At 35.9% G+C, this 20,325-nt stretch overlaps 1 protein-coding gene and 1 long non-coding RNA gene across 7 annotated transcripts in view; both read left to right on the top strand.

The window, feature by feature from the left end:
* Positions 1–20,325, top strand: part of septin9a (septin 9a) — a 132,181-nt gene that overhangs the window by 88,635 nt on the left and 23,221 nt on the right. The window contains exon 1 of one of the 6 annotated variants that reach the window (XM_056453794.1): positions 772–856. The exons of 4 other annotated variants lie outside the window; for them this stretch is intronic. The gene's annotated coding sequence lies outside the window, so the exon portion shown is untranslated. Of the gene's footprint in view, positions 1–771; positions 857–9,295; positions 9,421–20,325 lie in introns of those variants that run through there. One more of the 6 variants, XM_056453795.1, reaches the window with a different exon arrangement.
* LOC130221357 (uncharacterized) lies at positions 13,182–16,096 on the top strand. The gene is made up of 6 exons (XR_008836279.1): positions 13,182–13,308; positions 14,882–14,939; positions 15,029–15,127; positions 15,258–15,415; positions 15,506–15,601; positions 15,775–16,096. It is a non-coding gene; the product is annotated as an uncharacterized LOC130221357 (long non-coding RNA).

Below are 20,325 nucleotides of genomic sequence, written 5' to 3'. Positions count from 1 at the left end.
GCTTATTGATTAAAGCTTAGTCATTTAGGCTGATCCGCTGGTGATGGTTTGCTGTTTTCCATCTCAACTCAGCAGCTTTAAATTTAGGCACACTGACTGGTCTTTGCTATGAAAATCATTTTCTTTTCTTATAATTTATTTATTTAGCTTTTTTGGTGTTGGTATTTTAATTTTTGTATTAGTTTCATTTTTTGCTAATTATATTATCAGTATTAGAATTGGGTGTTTAATTGGAAGCAACATGATTTGGTTTTCTAATTGTTGGGAGTTTGTTTTGTGGTGTTTAAATTCTAATAAATCCGTTTATTTTGTTCATTTTAAAGTGTATTATTAATTAAATTTAATGTAAAAAACATGAAAACCTTTTATATTAATCACTTGCAATGCCTCGTACTCTACTACATCCGTTTTACTCCCCATCCTCTAGACTTCTTTAGTTTCTCCCAGAATAATTGAAATCCCACAAATTCTTTGTGTCAAAAGAACAAAAAGCTCAGCTCAGGTAATTCAGAGCTCATTAATCATTGGTGCTGGACAGTCTGAACTCTGAGCTTGCTCTGTTTTCTCTCAGTTCAGGCCTGGAAAGGGATAGACAGCCAGCCGCTAAGCTTGTGTGCACTTGTGCGTGTGTGTTTGTGTGCTTTGTCAGGCAGATCAGCCTCCTGCTTGCTTTCTCTCTTTCTCTCTCTCTTTTTTTTTCTCTGGCCATCTCTTTTCACTGAGTTCTCTGGAGTTGGGGAGGGGTGTGTTTATTGCGTGTCACATGACGCTGTGTGGGAGGAGTCACCGAGAAGCCCAGAGACTCCAGCTGAGGCTCACACTAGAGGTTTGAGGCTGAGCAGGGACGAGCAGAAGGGTAGGTCAACACTTTCACTCTCTCTTCTTCTGTTTTCTCTTATCTTTCACTCGATCTCATCCGGTATGGTGGTTTATCCCTGTCTGTTGTTGTTTTGCTTCTTTTCAAGCATTAACCAGCAGTATAGTAATGTGCACTTGAAGATATGTTGGACTTTGCTGTGTATAAGTAGTGTGTGTAAATACATGTTTAAGTGTTATTTTTTTCCATGTTCACGCAAGAGGCTTGGCCTGTTTTACATGCTTGAGCTTCACAGATGTTTAAGCTGGAAAGTTCTGAGCGTGGAAGATTTATTAGGGCTCTTAAAGCATCTGTGAGTTTGCAGAGGGGGCGTGTTTGCATGTTTCGCTCTTCTTTTTCATTCTTTACTCTGTCTGCACCTTCTCTCTTGGCCTTGTAATTAAAAGTGTGCAGGTTACAGACACTCTTGCCCTGTGTAATTTCACCTCTGCAATGCCTTTACAAGGTTTTCTTAAAGGTTTTTGTAGAGACTAGTTTTATTTAAAAATATAGTTTGCTTAAAGTTAAGCTTATTTGTTTTTATTATTATTTGTGTAAAATAGTAGATATTAGATTTTAAGTGAAAATGATTTAAATGTCATGACCGAATTGTTGTTATTATTATTATTAAATGAATTTATTTATTTAATAATCTAATGAATATCTAATGAATTTATAAATCTATGTTTAGTAAATTAGTATGTTTAGTATGTAAATTTACATATTTCCATGTATTTAACATATTTATTTATTACTGTATAATTTGATGTTTCATTCTTTATCTCTGATCTGTCCTTGACTCTTATATATATTATATTGATGAATTAACAGCAGAGACTTTCTCAACATGTGTCAGCCCACATCCTGCAGGGGACCAGGAAGAAAGCCACACAGATCTCTTCCTCTCAATCCTGGTCATGTCCATGTCATTATCCAGTCAGCCGTAAAAGAGGAGAAAACCCACGTTTTTCTCATCCGTTTCCTTTAACCCTTTCAGCTGTCAGCTACCACCCATGACACTTTCACAGGCTTCACAGCTTTCTTGGAGATTTTAAAAACATTTGAAAAGCTGTCTTGTGTAATTGCTCAGCTTATGTTTGGTCTCGTTGTCAACAGTTTTGACATCTAGCCATAGCTTGGTTATGAAGTCACCGAAACTAAAAATAAATCGTTAAGACCCAGTGTCAAATCTAGCGAGTCGTTGTTGGTGGTCATTTGAGTGCTAAAACCTGTGATCATCACTACAATTTAAGTGAAACTTCTACTTAGTTTTACTCCTCATCTGTGAGAAGCTTTTCATTTTGATGAGTCATTTCAAACTACTTTTCACTATTTATACTGTCGACGTACTCTCCCAAACCCAGAGCAGCAGACCTCTGAGGGTTTCAGCCCACTTCCACTGAAAACTCCACATCTCTGTTTGTAGGATTCTTGTGGGATGGAAACGCTTTCCATAATTGGGTTTGTTGGGAATATTGATGGTGTGTGTGCTTTTGCTTTCCTGTATATATCTGCTATCCCTAAACCCATCGGTCTTTGGCAGTAATGGAGCCTGGCCACCATGGACTTCTGAACATTCATCTAGTCTTTGTTGAGGGTGAGCAGTGGCATTGAAGTGTCATTAACACCTGCTCAGCACATGAGGTTAACACATATATATTTTCATATATGAGGTGAGGTACTGCTACTGTGTCTGTCATTAGCGCAAAGTAAAGCAACCGGGAATAAAAGGTCTGTTCAGTTTGCTAGGATCATCATTATATGTAATAAAGAGTGAGGTTTACAAGTTTAAATGTTTTAAAACGGTGCACGTGTGTAATGAATTACAGCGATTTACTTCAGCTTCACTTCATCAGCACAACCGCGTGTCAGAACAATTTTAAAAGAAGACGCTTCAGTCCCGGTTTGTGGACGTTAAATCAGTTTATTTTGTACATTAACATAACAGATATTCATACAGCAGTGGAGATTAACCTGTATTCTGTCACATTTGCGTGCTAATAGATTGCAAAGCTAAACGCACGCGCTTACTGTGTGTGTGTGTGTGTGTGTGTGTGTATGTGTGTCTGTGTGTATGTGTGTCTGTGTGTCTGTGTGTCTGTGTGTCTGTGTGTGTGCGCTTTTGTAACGACATTGTGTGCGACTCATCGTTGCAACTTAACACAACAAATGCATCAGATACTCATTGGTATAGTTCTTACTGTAGTATTTCCCACAAACGCTACGTGAGATCTGCTTCCTTTATGTCTGTCGATTGTCTGACGCAGCCGAGGGAGGAGATTTAAGGCACGCGGAAAGGCACATAGAAACGGTGGGCGGGGAGGACTAGCCTTAAAGGTGCAATACAACAAAACCGCCACCTGGTGCAAAAATGTATAAAATAGAATCTTATAAAAGGTATAATAAAAAATCTGATGGGTGTTTTGAGCTGAAACTTTACACACAGGTTCTGAAGACACAAAAGATATTAAATCTGAAAAAAGGGGTAACCTAGGTGCTAGGTTTAAATGTCAAAAACCTACATATCAATGGTTTAAACCAGTGTTTCTCAACCACTTTCCTGGAGGACCACCAACACTGCGCCCATTACAGGTCTTTCAGTCCCTGCTAATGAGCTGATGATCTGAATCAGGAGTGGTTGGTTAAGGAGATATGGGAAATATGCAGAGCTGGTGGTCCCCCAGGGACATGGTTGAGAAACACTGGTTAAAACTATGTATTTCCATAGGTTATTGGTAGAAAAAAATTGTTTAGATTATTAATGTTCTTCCCGCTATTAAATGAAACGCTTCTTTTTTAGAATGAATCACTAAAATGTTCTTTACTAAACCAAAATCTCTTCTTCAGTGTCTTCGACATGGTACATGTATTTTGGAAACTTGTGTAGGCTATTTACGCATAAATAATCATTATTGTACATAAACAGTAGCTTGCCTGTCTGGTCTGTGCATGTTGAAGTGCTGTTTGGCAGTTTTGCTCTGTACTGGATGTGAACATACTGGTCATGAGATCCATTTCGAAGCTCAACAACCATGGTTTCTGAGTCAATTTGGTTAATCATATGATTTCTTTTAGCGCTGGGCTGTGCGAGCATGTTCATTTATCTGTGTACAGGAATCTCCATTGAGCCTGATTCCACTGAACTGATACTGAATGTAAAATGACTCCTTGCAACTGGAATTCATGTTGCCTGAGAGAGTTGAAGGGAAGAGAGCACAATCGCTTGCTTTCTATCTCTCATGTGATCTTCATCTTGATTTTCCGCATTGTAGAAGTAATGTCACCATGCTGTCTCAGCTTTCCCTCGGTTGTGTTCCTTCTGGCTGTCGTCAAACTTTCACCTCAAGGTCAGATCCATGAATCTTGCAAAGGTTATACCGAAGATAACCTCTCGGGACTACTGTTGGATCATTTGTAAGGAATTCCAGGAACTGATATCCAAAGGCTCTGTCCCACCAGCTATGCCATACAGGTGGCTCATATCTAGTTAGCTGGAGGAATGGATTGTGAATGACTTCATTTCAACTAAAAGCTTGGCAGAAGATTTCCTCTTTGCGCGTTTCAATGTTTTGGCAGTCAGGAGTGATCGCAGTACATTTAACAACATTAGGAGTTGGTGAGGTTGTTGGCCAAGTCACGTATTTATTTTCATTTCACTCTCCTTCAAACGTAAAAGTCGATGAGCAGAATGTTTGGGAATGTTTGCTGTTCCACATTGTTTTTCACACCATCCTTATCACGCACTCGCACTTCTGCTGTCCTCTGCCAGTTTGGGACTCTGATATCCCTCACTTCCAGAAGTTTTTCCACTGTGTGCATGACACCATCTGCTTTTACAACCCCGAGCATCAGAGATCACCCTCTCTGTCCCAGTGCGCAGAGCAAGCAGTCATCACACCTACACAAACAATATGAGTCTAACGCTGTTTGTGGAGAGTTAACATCAATTTCCCTTCTGCATTGAACTGCTCTCTGTGGGAGGCCAAAAGTTTGCTTGTTCCCTCTCTTCTTTTGTCTCTCGTGTGTCGAGTTGTTAATCTTCCCAGTCTTCTGGAGTCTTTTTAACCAGCTGAATCTTGACTCTGCATCTTTTGTAGCTTGCAGGAGCTTAATCATAATCTTTCATATAATTGCATGCATGTTGTCGTATAATGCATATCCTCAGGCTTATTCCAGGCAATACTTAGTGTCTTTTTTGTGTACCTCTGAGAAGGTTGTAGAGAAGTAATGGCTGCCCTTAGTAGTGTTTATTTTTTTACCCCCATCTTTGAAATGGTAATGCTACCTTTTTGACTAGTAGAGGACAAGATAAATGAATCATCTTCCCATTTTTTGTTCTTGGAATCATACTTTATGATAGGGAATGTGTAAGGAGAAGAACAGACATATTGAAAGAGTTTTTTCCAGAGCTCACAGGAAATGTCCTATCAGCTGAAGTTGAGATATGTCTTCTGCTCGTATGCATTTGTTATACAGCTCATGTCTGTCTGGTCATCTGGGGTTCCTGTCCTAGAATGAAGAGCTGCTTGATTCTAGAAATCATACAGGTGCAGTTTAGGCTATATAAGCTGCAGATGCACCATATATGCAGCATGTGCAATAATGAGTTTCCACTTATTTTAAAATATATTGTTTTAGGTCAATAGAAACAAATTTTCTTCCTCAAGTAGGATGTATTCAAGCAAAACACAGTAAAAACAGTCATATTGGAAAATATTATTGTAGATTATATTTTTGTTCTGTTTTATGTTTTAATCACTAATGTTTAGGTAATCCTGTGATTCAAAGCTGAATTTCCAGTTTTTAGTGTCACATGATGCTATAGAAATTAGAGGTGTGAACCTATATGCTGGTCTCATGGTTCAGTTATCATGTCATCGATTCAGTTCAGTTTGCCATCACGGTGCATTGACGATGCTTTCCATACACAATTTAATATTTTTGTGTTTTAATATTTAATTAATTAAATATTTATGTGTTATTTGTAATACAATTTTGCCCTTTAAAACAAGCAGTCAGGTATATGAATTGTACCTTTAAAAACTGAAGTATATGCACAGAGCAACATGACCATTTATAGCAAATAAACTAACATAAATATTATCCCACTCTCTTTGAGCATTACACCTCTATTATTGGTCACGCGCTAAACAGAAAGGCCTGCGATTGGCTTTAACGCTCTGGCGCTGTTCACCGATGAGTGACTCTCAATCACAGCTGATCCATGATAGACGCGGAGAAAACTCGCTCTGCAGACACGCGCAAGTCTGATTCATAAGTATCGTTATAACAGCCGAGAGGAAAAGTTACCTCACGACAGCAGGTCAAATAGAGAGAGAGAGAAATGGAGTTTACTTTCATTTTCTCAATAATAGTGACATAGGGGCTTCTGCTTTAAACGCAGTCAATTGTACAGAGTTTCTGTGTTTTTAAGTAGTTGCAGTGCTTTAATGACTGTCGGTCTCCTCGCTCGCCATAGTTAGCTACCGTAATATAGCGCAAATGAGATAAATGACGTCAGTATGTAATAACCTGTTATGATTATTACTGAATCGATACCGAATTGTGCACTGAAGAAACAATGAATTTTGACACCCCTAATAGAAAGCAATCGAATGTGCTGATTTGGTGCACAATAAATAGATCTTATTTGTAATACTGTTGCCATTTAAAACAGTTTGAAAAATTGTGTTTTAATCAATTTTAGGCGACTCATTTCATCTATTTTTGAGTATTTAAAAAAAAAACTGTCTTGTATAATTAAATATTCGTGCTTGTTCTCCCAGTATTACATTGTACATTTTTATTTTTTGCAATTGAAAAACTGAATAATAATTTATGTGAACTACATTCACTTACTGCATTTGAAATGTTTGCTTATTAATTTACTTTATTATATTGACAAGTACTGTAAATTAGGTACAGTTTAACAGCAAATCTGTTATTGACCTTAATATTACAATATAAATATTTTTGGCTGCGCATTCCTATTAAAGAAGCTTTGCTAAGCTTTTTCCATACATTCATTTTGACTGAATAAAATGTGTGTATAGAGGGCCACTCAAGATGGCATTCATTAGAAATGGCCCAAACAGGAAGATGCTAATTCATGAAATATGTTCTCACAGCTTGACCTGAGCACTGTAGACTCCCTTTAGTCTGGGATGAGACCGTTTCTTCCTCCTTCCACTCCTCTGGGTCTACTTTACAAGTGTCCCACCTCAGACACCGTCTGTGATTTGCAACCTTTACCTCAAGCTGAGAGGAATAAATCAGTTGTTCGGTCTGACTTCCTCTCTACTTTTTACTGCAGAGTCACTGGCAACTATTTACAAAGCTATTGAGTGTTTAGAGACTGGGAGACAGCGATAGAAGAAAGCCTCTAATTGAAAACAGAGGAGGACTAATACTGTCCAGCTCTTCAAATGGAAAGTTATGTTTGGGTCCTTTGGGACTATAATAACTTGCTGGGTTGTTTAACTACTCACATTTTGCAAAATAGCTCATTTTAAAAATGTATAAAGTAAAAGGTAGTTGAATTCTCACTGATGATGATTATAATATCTGCTTGTGTTGTTTATAGTGGCAAGAACTTGGGTTTGCTTCTCATTATGTCAGACATGTAAAATGTTTTGTTTCTGATGAAGGCTTGGAAATTGTATTCGTCATTTGTATGGATCTCATGTTGGTTAAAAACAAGGCTCGGAGTTCCAACATTCTCCTGCAGGAAACGGCTAATCATCGACCGCAGGGCTGTGTGTTCACCTCTCTGCTCACCCTGAGCTTGTTTTTCCCTGCGGGGTGTAAGTGTTCAGTTGGCCCGTCTCACTGTTATCTCCTCAGGCATGGAGTCTGTCAACGGTGGAGGCCCCCAAACCTGTCAGTCCACACTCTGTCTGTCACAGCATTCACTTAGTGACGACTCGCAGGAATGAGAGAGGATTGCATACGTTTTTCAGTACATGCCTTTGATCTTGTTTTATTAAAGTACACTCTTAAAATTCCTTCATTCAAAAATAAGAAATTACGTAGTTTACATGTGCTTTTGTTTCCAATCCAAGCCTTTTTTATTTTGTGAAATGCTTAATTTTATTTGTTTTGTTTGTAATTTTTTATTTACAGCATTGTGTATATAAATACTAATCAAGTGCAGAATTTAAGTAAAAATTAGTTGACGAGTATATAAAAAATATGGTTTCAGAATCATAAAAAAATTCCTTGTTTAATGTTTGAATACAAAGAAAACAACTATGAATATTAGTTTTATAATTTTACTGGTATACGAATTTAACATTCACAATTAATCAAACTAAACACAAATTAAACAAATCTTATATAAAGACTGAACTTATATAGAGACTGAACAGCAGTGTTTTCAAATGAAAACAGCCTCTTCAGCGTTTCCAACATGCTCAGTACGTAGTGTGGACGGATGGTGTAACCGTAGCAAAACTTATGCGTTTTAGAACAAAAATGTATTAGTGTAAACGGGGCCTGAGTGTGTATGGATGTTTGCCAGTACGCTGGGTAAAGCATATGCTGGATAAGTTGGTGGTTCATTCCACTGTGGTGACCCCTAATGAATAAAGGGACTAAGGAAAATGAATGAACAATTTGATTAACAGCAACAAAAACAAAACAATAATAGTAATAATATTTATATTCGCAAATTATTCTGCCTTTTTGGCAAAATGGTAATTTTTGGACCTTTTTTTGTGCTTTTGCATTTTGAAATGCTTAATCTAGAGTTCCTGTTTTAAATACTTAAAGATATTGATTAATGTGAAAGTGAGATAAAAAGAACTATTTAAATTTGAGTAAAATAATAATTTAAATTACTGCAAATGTTTTGCTGCTGGTTTTTACATTAATAATATCGTTAATGCAGTCATATTTTTTTCCTTTTGACTTTAGAGAAATACCCAGTACATTGAAGGTCAATTTGTCTAATACTTTTGAGTTGGGACATAATCTCCACAAGCAGGCTGTACTATTTCATATAGCCCTGTATTAAGTGTTTTTTTATTCTCTCTGATAATGGGATTTTAATGTCTTCCAGCTGTTTTGCTAATTTGGCAAAGTTGTAATGCTCAGGCTAATGGTAGTAGAGATTTATAGGGTCGCTGTGATTGTGCGCAGACACCTGTGTTCACAACTCCTTTTACAGGCATAGATTTCAGGCCATAGATACAGGCTGTGGGGTCAGTTTACTTTTCTGTGTTGCACAATATCACTCAGGAAAGACGTCACACGTGGTCCTGGATGAAGGGAATCCGTAGATCTGTAGGTCAGCTTGTTTCCTCTGTTGTGACTCTGCCTGTTGTCAGGGAGTTTAAATATGCACCTCGGTTTATTCCATTAGTTGCTGAAGCTGTTTTAAAAACAGATGGATACAGAAATGTGTCATAGTCAAACATTTCCACAAAATGTTCCTGTGAAGGAGTTCTGTTTATAGTGCATTGTCAAGAACACACTGTGATGAACTCGACAAACTGCCATGAAGGGTTCTGCTCTCGAATCACAGAAGAGAAAGAAGGGCTCAAATGACTTGTGTGCTCAGTGAGGTAAAAACTAATGTTTGTGTTTGATCAGGATTTGTGCTGTTTGCAGATTCCTTCGTCAATACAGGTGGGCTTTCTGGAAACCTCTAGCTATTGTCGAAAGCTCTCCTTGATTGAGGGTATTAAGATGCCGGACATTACTGTGAGCCAAGGAGGATCTGCTCCAAATCCGCCTAAGGGCACCGAGTGAATGCTCTTTTCCTGAACCTCATGGACATTCTTCGTGAAAAGCTTGTTTGTAGAAACTGAGTTTTGGCAGAAAATGAAAATGTTTATGAAATCCCAATCTAAGTTTGACATGTCAAAAGATGCACTTAAGTTCCAGAACAGTATGATTTTGTTTCATTTTATATATTTCAAATAGGGCTGCACAATATATTGTTTCAGCATCGATATCGCAATGTGTGCATCTGCAATAGACACCTCGCAAAGATATGTAATGTCCAGTATGAACTGAAGTTGACAAGGAACTACAAATTTGTATTTAGTCACAGTGTTTATAAGGAATTGAAATGATTTATGCAAAAAAAAATGTTTGTTTTTTCTTTCTTAGAATTTTGTCTTATTTCTAGTCCAAATATCTACATTTCAAAGCGAAAACAAGATTATTTAATTTACTCCATTGGCTGATCATTTTGCTTGATTTTTGGAAAAAACTCTTTTCACTTATTTTTCTGACGGTGAAAACTAAACAATGTTTTTTACCTGCTCTAAGATATTTGTACTAGAAACGAGACAAAACAAAGTAAGAAAAGCTTTTTTTGCATTGTGATTATTCTATTTCTATACCTGAATACTGTTAGACTCCCTTGAAAACCATCACTTAGAGCTATTCAAGCTGTATTTTTTGAAATTGTATTAATATCGCAATATTAATTGCAGAAAAATAAAATATTGCAATATCATATCTTTCCATTATTATGCAGCACTAATTATGATTTGGCAAGAACACACTCCATTGATCAAAAGTAGGGATGCACCAAATTTTCAGGCAACAAATTGTTTGGTTGAAAAGGCCTTTTTAAAAATATAATAAAATTTATTTTTTCATTTGAAAAAGAAAAACGGCTGAAAATACAAACCATAAAAGCCCATTCAAAGGCCAATTTGTTGCAGCTTGACCAAAGTGCAAGAGCAGCGGAGTGTGTGTGTGCCTAGTCAAAGTTCAAAATAGCTCAAAATTCTGCTCTGTGGATATTTCGTTCATGAACCTGTATACTCATCTGTGCGAGAACCACACATACTCTACTCAAGTCTGCTCCAATAACCCTTTGACAGGACATTTTTAATTAGTATACTTGGTTCTGTTGCTTACAGAAGCCCTGCTGTGTTGTCATGGCAACACTGGTAAAATGATGCCTCTTTCTTAAAGGTGCAGTAGGTGATTGTGTTCAGAAACATTTGTTGTGCTGGTTGAGAGTCTCTTAACATTCCAATAGTAATGATTAAAGTAAATGATTGAAATGTATTTATATGTATTTCTATATTCTGAGTAAGGCATAAGACTAAAAAAATGGTTCATCCAATTAAAATTGGTCGTGCTGATAATTCTGATAAGTAGCCCAAACTGTCTGTAAGCAAATGTAGATTTGTACAACTGCTCACCTCTGTTCACGTAGATCCGTCAATGCATGTGCACGGGCACCGTGGTCTCGTGGACGCGAGTGACAACGCTTAAAACAAATACTATTCCACCTAGCCTGCTTTACTGAGGTGAAGTTGGTTTTATATTCACATTGGTTCATTTTTTTTTTTTTTTTTTTTACAATGACAGCCTGTGACACGTTCCCTATATTGTTTACCATTCTACTTTGAATATTCACTCTGAAATAGCATGTAAGGATGGCTTTGTAATAAGTGTAATTATTGCACACTGCCGGCCAACCACTAAGCATACAGTAGTTGCTTTAGGACAAAGCACATGAGAGAGTGAGACCAGCGATCCTTGCATGCATGAAGTATTGCGCATGATGACAAGTTTTGCTTGCTATCTACATAACTGAAAATGTGCTAGATATAAGTTTTTCATTCAGAATTGTAGTATGAAGTTTTCTAACTGGTGAATGACATGATCTAGTGGGTCTCTGTCATTAATGTGCACATTTGTGATTTCAAGAGACGTGGCTTCGGACACCAGGCAAGGGATTGTATTTGAAAGATATTATGCTAACCAGTTAGTGTTTAGGCAGCTCACCTACTGTACCTTTATTATAAGGCTATTTTCATGTGCGTTTTGTCAGTAAAGCCAGATCTAGTAAACCTCCAGCTTTTGCGGTATCATAAATAGATTATCTGAATTATCTGCATGTGTTGATATTGATGTATATGCTTCCTAGTCAGAAGCTTTTTCTGTGGCCAGTGTATGAGAAGTTTTCCAATCTGTCTCTAACATCCTGTCAGTGGAAAAGAGCCCTTAGGAGCTTCGCATGAATGACATTAGAAAGCATCTGCTTTTCCTCCCTTGTGTATATTTGATCAGTTCCTCTGAGTAAAGAAAGTACATGCTATTCTGCTTCTTGTCTTTCTTTCCCATTGAGGTTTTTTTTTTTTATTTGGACAATCATACATTGACGATGCAGTGAGCTTGGAGTCAGAGATGGATATGTTTGATACTAATTTATCTATCCGCTTGTTAAGTGTGACGTCACGAAGCGGCTTCCGGATCCAAGCGCTCTATCAAACTTTATGGGAAGACTCATCAAGTGGTAATAATAAACGTTTACAAAGCGCTGTAATACTTTGGAAAATCACCCAGTCGCAATGGATATATATCCATGCCTAATATTAGATGGCCAGAAAGTGATACATTTTTTACAAATTGTTAAAATTTTGGTATTTGTGATGCAGCAAGTCCAGAGACTGTTGTGTACACCATGATTTGATTTAAAATTCACTTTAATGTGTGATAGGACTAAAAAGTGGCCATAAACTAATATTTGCTCAATTCAAATGAGTAGTAGCTTGGACCCGGAAACAGTATTCCATACTTCACCACTTAACAAGCAGATATTTAAGCTTGGTTAGCAATGGCTAAATGGCAAGAGAAGAGAACTTTTAAACATTGACGTCAGGCCCATTGCTCTTTGACAGTCTGTGTTCATCAGTTTGTAGTTTATCAGGAGGAGGATGCTGGGATGGATAAGAGGCAGTGGGTTGAGAATGCGATTCCCTCAATGACCTTACTGAATGTAAAAGAGGAGGTTTGAAAGGAACTGAGGAAGTGGTCTGTTGGCCATCACATGTGGAAGTTAGGTGTGTCTGCTCAGTGGCTCAGCGTAACTACAGTGTAAACAGTGTGCTGGCGAAATATGATTCTCTATTCATGCAGTATAGCCTTCATAGGAAAAGTGCTGTTGGCACATGTCTGCCATCTGTTCCCAGAATACTTAATCAGAGCAGAGAGAGAGCTGGATCAGCTGTCTGAACACAGGTAAGAGTCTGGGTGATGCAGGAAGCTCTTTTTCCATGCTGAAGTGGTGTTTTGGTCTTCATGACTTTATAGATTTGTGTTTATGGCTAGCCCACTAATGGAAGCTTAGAGTGCAGTCCTGTAAGCATATTTGTAAATTTTACTGCACTGTAAACCCTAATGCTGTAACTAATTAATTGAACTGAGTTGTATTAACTTAAATCATTAAAATTCGTTAATCTTAATTAACCTAGATGAGTATTTAGAACTTTTTCTTATTTTTGAGTTTGTAAAAATTAAATCTTTCAAGTAAGGTGAACGATTTTGCTGTGTTTAATTTATACAAAATGTCTCTTTAAAGTTTCATTAACTCAAAACCTTTCAGCCCAGTGATTTTGCGTGTGACGTCATCCAGGGTCACGTACGTTCTCGTGCTTCATTCGTTTTTTCAAGATGGCGGATCGGCTTCGCTTCACACTACAGTAAGTAAACTATTTACAAATCCAAGAAATATTAAATTTATGTTTTAATCAATATAATCACAGTAACAGTTCAATGTAATGTAGAGTTTGTCTGAATGCGTTTACATGTCGTGCATTACAGAAAACGTATTTAGCCCCACTTGTTGCTAACTAACGTTAACATTACTGTTTAAAAAAAATTTGAATCAGTGCAACGTTAGCGTTAGTTGTAATGTGTTAACTAAGAATTTTAACAGTGTTAAAAGGACAAAAACATTTGAAATCGGCAGATTCAATTTTTAACATATTTTTAAATCTTGGCGCGAGCATGCGTTTAGGTTGTCATGGTGACGCGCGCTCACACAACCGCACGTCATGGCACTGCGCTGAACTCTGTCCAGACTGTGAATGTGGTATTATCTTCGCGATCTGTAGGCACTACGGAAACGAAAGGCGCATAATCATAACTCAAATAATCTCCGCCTAAATACTGAACGGTATTTTCTGATGACGGGCAAAAACTTAGCCTCAAAACGTAGCTGTCTGTCACACACAGCTTGTTGCATGCTGATCCATACACGAGAGCCTAACGGAGAACATTTAAGCTGTGCTCCTCACCTGAGCAGGTACAGAGCAGAGCTTCATCTCACACTAGCACATTGAGGTAAAGTTGGTTTTATATTCATACATTCGTTTAGTAACAACTTGTGACTCTCTCCATATGTCGTTTACCATGGTACTTTGTGTATTCGGTCTGAAATCACATGCAAGTATGACATGAAAACAACATTAACGTTACACTTAATGCACAATTTTTTTGACTGAACAATGTTGTACTTTGAAAGTCATTGGCTGCTAATATGATTTTACTATTTAGAATATGCAAAAACTACTTTTCTGAAATTATATTATTAAGGAGAAAGTCTGAATGTGTAAATATAAAACTAACTTTACCTCAATCACCAGTACTGATCAACACTGATTATTTCCCTGCGCTCGAGAAGACATCTCTGCATATCAATGATTACCTGATCAATGCGATCAGTTAAATGATTTTAAATGTCATTTAAGTCAAACATATGTTAAAGGTATGGTAAACGTTTTTTTTCCAATCAATTTTTTTATGTTTACTCTGGAGAGAATATATATAGCCTAAAAAACAAAGTATGCCTATCTATAACACAGTAATACAAAGTAATTAAAATTATTAAATAAAATAATAACAAAACAAATATTCTAATCATCCAGTCGTGGTAAACAAGAAATAGTTTTTCTGATGTGCAAATTTTGCAGCTTAAAATTATATTTATATCTTAAATATATATTTTTTAGGCTATATATTTTTACATCATTAGACAATAAGGTAAGTTTTGTTATTTCTAGCTTTTAAAAACAGGCCTCAAATTTATTTGTCGTCCTATTCAGTTTTCAAAATTTCAATACTGTTTAAGTTAAATCCGTGTTCATCGAATCAAAGCAACTAACATGATGATCAGCTCTATTGCTAACCGTTTTGGGGGTTGAAGTTAGACATCATGCAATTGTACTACTTCCACTCTCAGCTGAATGACACTGTGACTTTGTATACATACAGAATTGAAGGTCCGTTGTTGCTGACTACAGAAAGATTCTTATATGGAGGCATGTAAAAGGTGGGTAAAATATTCATTTTGTACTACTATGCCTGGCATATCCAGTTAAAATAAATATTACAGTGTATTTTGCAATGATACTTTTGCAGCAAGGAAAGTGAAACTTCAACTAGACCTTGAGTTCAGTTTACAATATGAAGATCCTGATATCAACATCTGATCTTATCAACACCTGATTTTCATCTGAGGTAAAAAAATAAATAAGCAAATGAAACATAATGATAATATTAATATATTAATTTTTTCTAGCATTATATATTTTGTAGTGTGGGTTTGTTTTATGAAATTTTCTCTTGTTTTTTTTTTTTTTTGCTGCAGAGTACCAACATGTTACAAATGAGAATTTTCCCCACAAATTCTTTGGACAACTGCACCACCACCTATTTCATTTGATGACAATTTTAAGGCAAACAGCATCCAAAACTGACAAGACAGCAGATACCCTGGCTAATGTTTTGAAGGTTTATGATGAGCAGGTATGTTTAGGGTCATGTATTAAAGTATTAATTAAAATATAAATATATATATTATTTAGATTTTTTTTTTCTTAATTTTTGTCTTTGCAGGAACTGCATGATGTCAGTTCATGATGGACTACTGTTATCAGAGGTCTTTTGGTCTTGCTGCGTGAGCGTGACTGGGGATTCTTTAGGACCACCCTGGTAAGACTTCATTCATTCTTTTCACAATTAGGCATGTTCTATTGAAAAAATGAAAGTTGAGGAGCAACTTTTACTTAACATATTTGTAATCATGACTTGTTGATGAATCATGTAAAATTGGCTCAGTCATATTGATATTGTCCTAACATTAATATCCTTGAATTATATTTTAGATTAATAATCCTGAAGCGCTGACTGAAGATGCTTTATTGGCCCTGCAGTCACTGAGGGTCTCTGCTGTCCTGAAGAATGAATTGGACACCACCCACAGCACACTTCCAGACCTTTTTTGTCTTGTTTGGATTAATGTATGCTCTTCACATAGTATATAGTAAAGGACTTTGAACTTGTACATGGCATGGATGATAGAAAATAGAAAGTCGATTAGCATAGAATCCTTAAAGAATGAGTTGATGTAGAGCCTTTTTTTGTACTCAATAAAGACTGTCACTGGGGTAGTAACTTCAAAACATGTATGTACCTTTAATTGGTAATGGTGCATTTTATTATATATATATATATATATATATATATATATATATATATATATATATATATATATATATATATATATATATATATATATATATATATATATATATATATATATATATATATATATATAGGGATAGGTTGTCTAAAACGTAAAATTCTGTCATTTACTTACTCTTCACTTGTTCCAAACCTGTTTGAATTTCTTGCTTCTGTTGAACACAAAAGTTATTTTGAGGCATTGACTTTCTAATAGGAAAACAAATACTGTGGAAATCAGTGGTTCCAGGTTTCAGCTTTTTTGTCAAAAATAACTTTTTAAGTGTTCAACAGAAGAAAGAAACTCAAACAGGTTTGGAATAAGTTGAAGTAAATGACAGAATCATACTTCAACCAAGACTGAATATTTATATATATATATATATATATATATATATATATATATATATATATATATATATATATATATATATATATATATATATATATATATATATATATATATATATATATAAACCATTTGATAGTTACTGTGCCAATGACTTTTTTTTTTTCTAAACAAGAGTCACTTCACAGAATGTGCACTTATTCTTTATTAACGAATGCTTTAAGACTGTAAGTTTAGTAGTTCTTATTAATCTTATTATTATTTAATTTTGTCAAACTTATAGTGTTTTTTTTTCTTGAAGCTCTTGTTTGATATATTTGCATTTTGGGAAATTCTTATTAATTTCAGAATAGTGTTTATTTTAAATCTCCTAATGTCTAATTGTTTTTATTGTTTCATGACATTTGTAATTGCACAGGAGGCACATTTGTACTGTTGGACATTTTTTCTTTAAAAATAAATGTCTAAAATGGTATTGTCTGTGTGTTTAAAATTACATATGTATTTTGATAGATTTATGGGGTTTAAAGATTAAAATTATGGCTAATTTCATTTGTGAAACTGAGATGGAGAAGTTAATTTAATAAAAATGCTATCAAAATGTATGAGCTGGGTGACTTGAGTATTTAAAGTTGAAGGAAATTAAAACAATTAGGTTAATTACTATTAAAATGTATGAGCTAGGTGACTTGAAGATTTAAAGTTTGGAGAAATTAAAACAATTAAGTTAATTGCTATTAAAATGTATGAGCTGAGTAACTTGGGTATTTTAAGTTAGGAGAAGTGTCTTGCATGAGTACAACAAACTCAAAACTTGATTCTGTTTACTTAAAATAGAAAATTTCATAACTTAAAAAATTTGACGTAACTGATTACCTCAAATTTTTTGAGTTTTGTCAACTTATTCGGGATTACAGTGTGGGTAAAATTCTCTGTATTTGTATTTAGTATGTTATTATAATCAGTTATTAAATAATATTAAAGATTTTTAGTTCAGACTGCATGATTTTCGTTGTGTCACTGATGTTTTCTCACTGCATTACTATCTGGGGTAGCGTTCTATCAGAGTTGTGTTTACAGTACACTGCAAGATGGATCAGTGACGGGGTTTGACACTGCATGACTTTACAATAGGAAGAATCGCCGACAACTTTGTCTTGGTCTGCAAACTACATCTCACAACCAAACATGCAGTAAGTGAAATGGAAGCAATGGGAGGTCACGTAGTATATCTTTTGTTATTAACTACATAATGAGAAAGAAGCCTTTAGTGGGGTATAGAATGTACTCATTTTCCTCACCTGGCCAGGTTCATTTAGAATGTACTCATTTTCCTCACCAGATGAAACGTCAAACAAACACAGGTGTTTCTGTCCAATTTTTCACTAGCTTTTCTTCCATTTCTTGGGTCTATATAAACTAAAAATGAGCGCTTTCAATTTCTCCCCAACCTCCCGCTGGCCTGCAGTTACCCATACTAGTGGATGCTGCTCTCCCATTGGCTGTAGGTAATCGCTGATGTTATTTTCAGTCAACGAAAATGTCTGTGTCAGCGACTCATTTCTTTTCTTTGATCGTTAACAGTTTGTGATTGTTACACATGTAAACGAGCATCGATTAGTCTGTGATTTCAGGCATCTGTTGGCAATTTCTCAAATCCTGTCGGCGGGGCTAAAATCATGCAGTCTGAACTCTGCGTTAGATATACGTGCTTATTCTTGAAGTTAATATTTTAAAACACTTATAGTAACGCTAACATGGCATCTCAAAAACATCCATTTTTCATATTCATGAACTGAACTCTTATCCAGCAATTTTCATATTATATATTTAAATAATGGCTCTCATGGTGGCACAGTGGGTAGCACGATCGCCTCACAGCAAGAAGATTGCTGGTTTGAGCCCTGGGTGAGTCAGTTGGCATTTCTGTGTGGAGTTTGCATGTTCTCCCCGTGGTCTCGTGGGTTTCCTCCGGGTGCTCCAGTTTCCCCCACAGCCCAAAGACATGCAGTACAGGTGAATTGAATAAGCTAAATTGGCCATAGTGTATGAGTGTGTATGGATGTTTTCCAGTGTTGGGTTGTGGCTGGAATTGCATCCACTGTGTAAAACATATGCTGGATAAGTTGGCGGTTCATTCTGCTGTGGCGACCCCTGATTAATAATAATCGGGATTAAGCCGAAAAAAAATAAATGAATGAATATTTAATAATCATTCCTAAATTCATTTCTTAAACACATTAATTTTAGTTTTAGTTGTTAGATATGTATTTATTTATTTACACATTTAGCCATTTGTTTATCTGAAATACGTATTCCTAAGAATAAAGAATTATAAAGTTATAAAGTGTGTATTTACATTGATTTATATTGACATGTAATTTTATGAAAATCTGACTCCGATATTGAACCATTTTAATAACTGTTTGTATCCATTTCATATACTGTATGTACACACGCACGCACACACACACACTGCCATTATCAAGCATGTGTTAATCACAAATAATTTCTCATTTAAACGATAGCATTAATGCGCATATTTTATGCACATAACTTGAATAGCTGGTTGTCTGTTTTCTGTCATAAAAGATGCCCTTGTCTCTAATCACCACGTCAAGGTGAAACATGAACATCTCTTTCTGCTCACCAGTTCGGTCTTGTCATTCTGTAAACGGCGAACAAATATTCTAAACGTATCAATTACTTTTCACAACAAGTTTCTGTGCTGCCGGCCGCCCTGGTGTACCTGTAATAATGTCGTGTTGGAGAGTCTCCAGGGACGAGCGTGTCTTTTGTGAAGTGAGGAATCCAGTGGCTGTGGGTCTGTTGGCTAGACGCCCTGACAGGGTGGAGAGGAGCCGAACGGCTTTCTGAATAACTGTACCGAGCCCAGAGAGCTGCCAGTGGATCAGGTTACTTACTTGAAGAATTTTGAACCGCTTTGTCTGCTGGAAGGTCCCGCTGATCCATGGGGCTCGCTTTGGGGCCGCAGGCTTTGTGGTGGGGCCCTCTGAGGAGCTGCACACTGGGGTTCCATTCTGTTGCATTTTCTGACTAAAATATTGTGTTTCTATCTCCTGTTGTTTTTCTAGTTTTTACTTGCCCAGCTTTTTGTTTTTTTTATTATACGAATATCTTATCGCTGATGTATCTCATCACTCCTGCTTGTGGAGAAATCACCGTTGCAGATGATGAAAGAAAAATTCAATGTCTCAATCAAGAAAACGTTTGCAGTGCATATTTACTGCACACAAAGTTAAAATGCACACCTATAAATCCATTACTTCCTTACTAAAAGGAAATAGGCTTATAAACTACTGTTTAATGCAGTAAGTAAATTACATGACGTTATATTATTAAATATTTATGTAAAAAAAAAACAATATTTAAGTTTTTTTTTTTTTTTTTTTTTATTCATTTAATATTTCCAGCCAGTTTTTTTTTTTTTTTTTTTTTTTGCGAACTTGGAATATTGTCAAAAACACAGAACTCTTAGTTCTTTTATGTAAAAAGGCCTAAATACTGCTGTATGTATACCCCAGGTGTGCACGTTGCTTGTAAACGCATAAACACTTGCTATTCGTTTTATGCTGTCAGCCGGATCACTGAGTGCCAATCGAGTCATTAGATGTAATTATTGGCTGATAACGATCTCTGGCCAATCGATCGGAGCATCCCTAGCTAGTAGGATTAATTGAATTTGCTTTTTGATTAACTTTTGCTTCAGTTTTATTTGATTACTTTGATTATTTTAACCAATAAACTGTTTTGTGATTAAAATAATGCTTGTTACATGATGTAGTATTTGTGTATGGAATAAAAATCATAACATTTCAGTTGG

This window comes from Danio aesculapii, chromosome 3, assembly GCF_903798145.1.
Source record: "Danio aesculapii chromosome 3, fDanAes4.1, whole genome shotgun sequence".
Taxonomy (NCBI): domain Eukaryota; kingdom Metazoa; phylum Chordata; class Actinopteri; order Cypriniformes; family Danionidae; genus Danio; species Danio aesculapii.
This window is presented reverse-complemented; position numbering and strand designations above follow the sequence as displayed.